This window comes from Ochotona princeps, chromosome 9, assembly GCF_030435755.1.
Source record: "Ochotona princeps isolate mOchPri1 chromosome 9, mOchPri1.hap1, whole genome shotgun sequence".
Classification (NCBI taxonomy): Eukaryota; Metazoa; Chordata; class Mammalia; order Lagomorpha; family Ochotonidae; genus Ochotona; species Ochotona princeps.
This window is the reverse complement of record NC_080840.1, coordinates 59,171,515-59,179,705: the sequence shown is the minus strand read 5'-3', so window position 1 is coordinate 59,179,705 and position 8,191 is coordinate 59,171,515. Positions and strand designations below refer to the sequence as shown.

The 8,191-nt window shown below is 39.1% G+C and overlaps 1 pseudogene; it reads right to left on the bottom strand.

Annotated features, from left to right (window-relative positions):
- Positions 1-1,848: 1,848 nt before the first annotated feature.
- On the bottom strand, positions 1,849-3,204 carry LOC131481153 (probable RNA-binding protein 18; annotated as a pseudogene).
- Positions 3,205-8,191: the final 4,987 nt, after the last annotated feature.

Genomic DNA, 8,191 nt, shown 5'->3' with positions numbered 1-8,191 from the left:
ACACTGGGAAAGAATAAATGGATCACAGCTTTTGTTCTTGATAAAATAAGTACTTAAAAATACATGGAGTTAGGCAAACTGTACAGTCCAAAGTCCAAGAGAACAGTCACCATAACACTGCAAGTTTAAGACCATCCTCACTTCAGATCAATTTAGTTTTGATAAAAGAACTGACTGGAAACTATTCAACTCACTGCCACTTTCACAGTAGACACAAACAGAAATTAGAACCAGTCCAAGAAAGAAATGTGTGGGACAAAAGACAAGGTATCATTCCTTTTCATGGCTGAGTAGTGTGCAGTAGTGTGTATGTACCACACTTTCTATATCCCTTCATCAGCTGATGGGTATCTGGGCAGATTTCATCTATTAGCTATTGTGAACTGAGCTTCAATAAATATGGGAGTGCAAATAACTCTCTGTTGTGCCAATTTCACTTATTTTGGGTAAATTATCAGGAGGGGGATGGCTGGGTCACGTGCTGGATCTATTTTCAGATCAAAATGAGTGTAACTGGAAACATTATGCTTAATGAAATAAGCCAGTTTCAAAAAGACAAATGTATGTTTTCCCTCATGTGTGATGCCTAAAATACAAAATACAAAAAAGTATTCTATATGCATGAAGTTGCCATGTTGAAATTTGATTATTTTTTACAAACTATTACTTACAAATTACCTTCTTTTTATTGTTTTGAATAGTTTATGGAATATTGGAGTTAATTCTTCTTGAAACATTTGGTAGAATTCAGCAGTGAAAACATCCAGCCCTGAGCTTTTCTTTGTCAAGAGGAATTTAATTCTTGATTCATTCTGTATCATTGTTATAGATCTATTAAGATTTTTAAATATCTCATGATTTAGTTTTGGTAAATTATATGCCTTCAGAAATCTATCCATGTCATCTTGGTCTTTCAATTGATTGGCATATAGTTGCTTGTAACAGTTCCTAATTGTTCCGTGTGTGTCTGAGGTATCCATTATTGTGTTTGCTTTTTCATCTCTGATTCTATTGCTTCTTATCTTCTCCCCCTTTTTTGATTAGTTGGGCTAGTGAAGAATACATTCCATTGATCTTAATTAAAGTATTAGCTTTCAATTTGTATTGTTCTTTTGGCATCTATTTGGCTTATTTCCTTCCTTGTTTTGATTATTTCTTTTCTTTCTGTTAGTCTTGGGATGGTTTTGCTGTTGTTTTTCTAACTCTTTCAGGCATATGATTAGGCCATTTACCTAGTGCCTTTTCCATTTTCTTAATGTATACAGTAATTGCAATGAACTTTCCTCTTAGCACTGCCTTGGCTGTATCCTACAAGTTTTGATATGTTGTGTTGATGACTTTATTTGTTTCAAGAATTTTTTATTTCCTCTGATTTCTTCTATAACTCAATTTATATGTAGCAGCATGTTGAATAATTTCCAAAAATTTCCATATCTTCTGGAATATTTTCACCTGTTGGTTTCCAGTTTCATTCTGTGATAGTCTTGAGGATATGCATGGTTTCATTTCAATTTTCTTAAATTTGCTGAAGCTTGTTTTGTGTCCTTCAGTATAATCAATTCTAGAGAAGTTTCCATGTAATGATGAAAAAAGTATATTCTGTGTCTGTAGGATGAAATATTCTGTAGATATAAATTAAGACTATTTGTTCTGTTATCTGGATGAGCTCTGTTTCCTTGCTGAGTTTCTGTCTCATCTATCTGTACATTGAAGTTAATGGAATTTTTTTATAAAAACAATCTCATGCAGTGAAGTGTATTTTTTAAAAGTCCCATGTTAATGACACTTGGTATCCTAGAAGGCAGGGTTATTTATACATATTTTTTAAAATGATCACTCCAGAATAGAAGTTGGGTTTCTAAACAGAATTTCCACTGTGATATAAAATGCTAAATTTGATTCTACAGTTTTGTCGATGCAAACAGTTTTTTTTAACACACACACATGTTTTACTAATTGGGATTTTGAAACAACAAGCATGATTTCTAAACAGATCACTACAATGTTTGCTCAAAGAACCAACTCTCTTTTGCCAAGAACTTTCTCCAATCCAACTGGAGGAATTTTCATGGTAAATTCTGCAAGAGTTCGTAACATGATTTAAAATTCATCACTTCCCATCCCACTTCTTTCTTTTTCTTTATGTTGTAAAGACATGAGAAAAATGCTCTAAGTCCTTTTTTCTTGAGGGATGTTAATAAGTTTAATTTCCTGATTTGAATAATAACATTGTTCATGTTTGCCTTTCTCTCTGGCATACTATGTAAAGTTTCTGGAGTTACAAATCCAAACAGATCAGCCAACTAGAGCATCCCAGTGTTTCAAATCACAAGTTTTGGAGACAATCCTATTTATTCTGGGTGATGCTCAATTCGACACATACTTCAGGGACGACACATTCATAAGAACATCCAAAAATGCTATGTTACCAAACTAATAGATGATTGTGCTCTGTCAAATAGTACCAATCACATCTACAAAGTACAGAGGCAGAGGACTTTATATGTGGAGACCAATGCGCTTTTGCTGCTGTAGTAATTCATAGCCATCATCTTCAGGATTTCCAAGCTGTTCTGGAATAAGGAGTAGTCCTTTTTTATCTGGTGGTTTTAAGTAGGAATAAAGAGGTGCTGCTGGGTACTCTGCATCACGATTTTCTGCCATCATTTTCAGCTTTGCTTCAATGGCTTTGATCCTCACAGTGACACTTAGGTTAGACTGAGCGGGCTCTGTGCTAGTGGGTGGCTCTAGACTAATTGGAAGGATCTTATCATTCTCGTTATGATCATATCTCTTTACCTGTGCATATGCCCATCGCACTACCAGCTTCTTCGACAGAGCCAGCTTGCCATTGAGACATTGGATGGCTTCTTCTGCCTTCTGTTTAGTTTCAAAGTTAACAAAACAGTATCCTCGTGGCTATCCCTCCAGGGCACTTGATTTGTGGAAGAGGAAGTCAAACTGCTTCACTTTGCCAAACTTCTGGAGGAGCTTGAGTAGACGGTATTCTGTGATCTTGGGGTCCAGGCTGCCAATCCATAACCGCCGGCCTTCGTGCTATGAGCCCTCTGAGAGGATAGATGCATTCTCCAGGGAAAAAGATTTCGTTTCCGCTTCCATCAAATCTCTCGTGGCCTCGACGAGGTGCCCTCAGCTCATGCCCGGACAGTAGACCCCGATTCCGTGACCCCTCCACATCCAGATGCATCCACCTCCTGAAGTTAGTGGAATGTTAAGGTCCTCCATTAGTTAATGGAATGTTAAGGTCCTCCATTATTATTGTATTAGAGTCTGTTTCCTGCTTTAAATCCATTAATATTAATAAGCTAAGCTCCCAACTGTGTTGTCCACATTCCACATGAGCACAGGTTTGTGCCCTGGCTACTCTTCTTACAATTGAGATCCCTGCTTTATGGCCTGAGAAAGCAACGGAGGGTGACCTAAGATCTTGGGCCCCTGCACCCATGCAGGAGATCAAGAAGCTCCTGGCTCTTGGTTCCTGGTTTTGGATCAGGCCAACTCTAGCCATTGCAGCCATTTGCAGAGTGAACCAGCAGATGGAATATCTCTTTCTGTTTCTCTTCCCTATGTAACTGTCTTTCAAATAAAGATAAAATCCATCTTTATTTAAAAAGCATTCACACCATTGGATGTCATGAAGGATATTTCATTGTTTTAATTTTTTAATGATCCATTTTATTTGTTTGTTTCTTTGTTTAGAATAGGAAGGTGTCAGCCAAGGAGAGTGTAAGATGCAAATCAGACCTTAGTACTGGAATGAGAGGAGATGGAGCAAGAAGGGGTAGGGCTGGCAACTAGAGTCACTTACCAGAAAGAAACAGAATGAAGATGATTAAAGAAGAGGGTAAAGAGGAGAATTCATACCAAAGTAGACATTATCCTTTATACACAGTTCCTGCATCATTTATCAGTATCCTTAGAGGTGAGAATTATTAGCTAGCACTTGGCCAACCAGAAGCCTAATAATAACTGTTGATTGCAAGCTGCACAGTGTCTTCCACATTGGGAATGCCTGATTATGTCAGACTTCACTCAGAGGCTCAAACAGATCTCCACTTCTGTTCAGATACAACCCAAATGCTGAACTTTTTTGTCTGACTCAAGTCTGCTTGGAATCCCTACTCCAGGTCTCTATAGCTGATAAATTTCCAAGATAATTGCTTTATTCTTGTGCATACATTGAGCCCTGTCTTCTGTCTACTTTGTCCCAAAAATTGTTGGTCTTTAAATGACACAGGTTTTTTCATAGGTTTTGACATGTTGCTCTAGAATATTTATGCTTTAATTCCTCAGATAAATAAACCAAAGTTGCCATCATCTGTCTTCACATTCTGGCCTAAAAAATGCTAAAGGAATTGATAAATATTTTCTGAACAAATAAGAGGGGAACAATATTGTACAAGATGTTACAAATAGTACTAATCCACAGACTCATTCAAAATACTCAGTGATGGAGCCCAAGGCAAACAAAGTGCTGGAGCAAGCAATGCCCCATGCAGTTTGTGTTAGGGGTTAATGTGGGAATTACCAGGGTCATCTGAAAGCTCAGAATTCCTCTTGTGGACCCAAACCAAACATGCGTGGCTGCAGTGCTTACTTGACCTGCTCAAAGGGATACTGCAGCTGGGCAAGTGGACTGCAGCTTTCCTGCTGAAAAATAATTCAGAAAACCAGAATTTGCTCCCTCTCACTATATAGCATGAAGGAATCTTAGAATTATAAAACAGTGTGTAAGGGAAGTTTAAGGATTTCCAGTGTAATCAATCAACCTGTGTTAAATCAAAAACTCAGTATCTGTTAGTTGAAGGTAGTGTTGGGTATATGAAAAGAAGAAATTGATCAGTTTAATCCACAAACATAATTTCTTATGCTTAGAACTGGAAACCAGAGAATTGCCATTTCTGTGCCATGGATACCCTTTCAGAGTACAGACCTAAATGTATAAAATAAAACCATTCAGTTACAAAAGAAACTCATTATATTGAAATAGAATTATCAAACTATTAAAATAAATATGTGATAGAATACTGCCTGTGTACATTTACAAAAAGTTAAATAACAAAATCTTGTTGCAAGTAAATTATCAACCTAACAAAGAGTGTAAATGATGTCAGATATTTGTAATTAGTTGTCAGAAAGTGAATGCTTTCATATTTCTGCACAGTTACAGATTTCTGGGTAAATTTAACTGAAACATGAAAAAAACATAAATAATGACCAAGTAGGTCATAAGCAAACTCAGAAAACTGATTTATTTCCCTGGAGATACATACTTATATTTTAGAAAACAAAGCCTAGAACCAACAAAACAGAATTTATAAACCAGAAGGCTTATCACCTCTGGAGAAGACATTAATATTACTCTCCACCTCCTGTGACACTGTGCTGAGGCTGCACCATTGTCTGTACAACCTTTCTCCTACTTCCGGCTGGAGCAGGTCCCAGGATTAGGGAGACACCAGGTAACCTATACAGCTAAGTTGTTGGTATCACTGCTCTGCCGGAACCCGTTGTTCATTATGTCTGAGGGTCACATGGTCCTATTTTGACTAGTACGATGCCATAGTCAGTATTATTTTCCTGTGAACGAGTCTAATGCACTGACCTCAGTGACTTCACCCCCAGCTCAGTGTATGCACAGTTCACTGTTGGCCCTACAGTCTTAAAGCTTCTACAACTCTTTATAAAATGGCACATGTTGTGCCACTACTAGAGTTCTTGATCTGTTGGCCATCAGGTCTGAGGACTACCCAGATCCATCTTGGTGGAACCTGTAGGATGCCACATCGTTGCAGTTTCTGAGCCAGAAATGAGTTCACTCCCAGCTCAGTGCATGCTCAGTCCTTTCCCATAGCCTTTGTCTCTCCAGACAAAATGGCCCCCGATTCAGCCTTAGGGGGCATACTGGGCTGTGATTTCCACCTTGTTCCCGCACTGCCTATCTGGGATCTGCTGTTCTGTCTCTGCTCCTGGCCAAATCAAACAGACCAGCAGGGCAGGCAGTTCTTTGTCTGGGTTCACCTCCTGAGCTCCTGGTGAAAGTCCCTTCCCACCTTGTTGCTGGTGCAGTTCTGACTGCTGGTGCAGTTCAAATCATCGCTCGCAGAATACTGCTGGGGTATTGGTCACTGCAGCACCACACCTTTGTGTCCGCTGCTTTCCTGTGTCTGTCAGTCTCCAGATGCCCCTCTGCTGTCATTCTGTCCTCTCCTATTTCCTGGAATGTGCCCTCTCTACTTCACATTGGCTATTCTTGTCTGTTTAAATGTGTGCTTACCCTATTCCACCATCTTGATTCTCCTGATTTGTGTTTATTTTATACACTATGCATTTGGGTCCACGACTAGGACTACTTTTTTCTAATCCCATAACAAAGACTCTTTATGTTGTCTTCTAAAATTTTTGTAGTTTCTTATTTTTATTTACATATGTGAAAAGTTCAAATACATAGAAATTGAAGGAAAAGAGCCAGCATTTTGGCTAGTGGTTTAGACCCTGCTTGGGACTCTTACCTGCCAGGATTCAAGTCTTAGCCACATTCCCAATCCCATCTTCCTGCTAATATGTGTATTTGGAGGCAACATGTGATGCTTCAAGTGGTTGGACTCCCGCTACCCACTTGGAAGGCCTGGACTGAGTGCCTGGCTCCGGGTATTGCTACAGGCATTTGAGGAATAAAGCCGTGAATAGAAGTTTCTTTGTCTGTCTGTCTGTCTGTCTCTCTCTCTCTCTCTCATGAAAACTTTAAAAAGAATATAAAACAATTTTTAAATCCATGCATACATTTTTCATAATACAGTTTTTTTCTATGAACTTTGTAAAGACACCTTCACAGAGTTAATTTTTCACAGAGCATGAAACTGAGGTTAAATTCTTTTATAAAATGAAAATCCAGCACACTGTAAAATCTCTAATTAGGCCCAGCACATTATCCTAGTGGTTAAAGTCCTCACCTTCTATGTACTGGGGTCCCATCTTAGCACCAGTTTATGTCCTGGCTGCTCAGATTCCCATCCAGCTGCCTGCTTGTGGCCTAGGAAAGCAGTCAAGGGCGGCCCAAAGCCTTAGGACCCTGCACCCATGTGGGAGACCCAAAAGAAGCTCCTGGCTCCTGGCTTCAGATCATCTCAGCTCCAGCAATTACAACCACTTGGGGAGTGAATCATCAAACTGAAGATCTTTCTGTCGCTCCTTTTCTCTGTACATCTGACTTTCCAATAAAAAAAATTAATAAATCTTTTTAAAATAAAAATTTAAAAATCAGTAATGAATTGGGCCTGGCGGCGTGGCCTAGTGGCTAAAGTCCTCGCCTTGAAAGCCCTGGGATCCCATATGGGCGCCGGTTCTAATCCCGGCAGCTCCACTTCCCATCCAGCTCCCTGCTTGTGGCCTGGGAAAGCAGTCGAGGACGGCCCAATGGGACACTGCACCCTAGTGGGAGACCCGGAAGAGGTTCCAGGTTCCCAGCTTCGGATCGGCGCAGCACCGGCCCGTTGTGGCTCACTTGGGGAGTGAATCATTGGACGGAAGATCTTCCTCTCTGTCGCTCCTCCTCTGTGTATATCTGGCTGTAATAAAATCAATAAATCTAAAAAAAAAATCAGTAATGAATTGCCTTTCCACCTGTCAAAAATTAATTGGCCATGTTTGTAAGGGTCTATTTCTAAACCATTTTGCTCCTTAGATCATATGCTTATCTCCTCACCAATGCTACACTGTCTTCAGTACCTTACTTTTTGCAAATCTTAAAATTTCTATAACTTTGTCTTCTTTTTCAAAATTGTTTTTGCTATTCTAGTTTCTTTACCCTTCCTTACAAATTTTAGAACAAACTTATCAGTAGCTACAAAAACCCCTGCCATGATTGAAATTTGCATAAAACATGCATGTCATCACCTACTGCATCTGACAATGCGACAATGCATGTTAGCAGAAAGATGGAATCACAAGTGGAGCTAAGAGTTGAACCCTGGTACATTGATGTGGGAAGTGGACATTCCAAGTAATGTCTTAACTGTAAGGCCCAATACATGTCCTTGATTTCAAAAAAGGTTTTCACCTTAACTGTGTTGTATGTTCCAATCCATACAAATGTTTGTCTTTCCATTTTTTTTGGTCTTTTTATATTTCTTTCACCAACAGTTTTTCATTTCAAGATGCAAATCTTGTT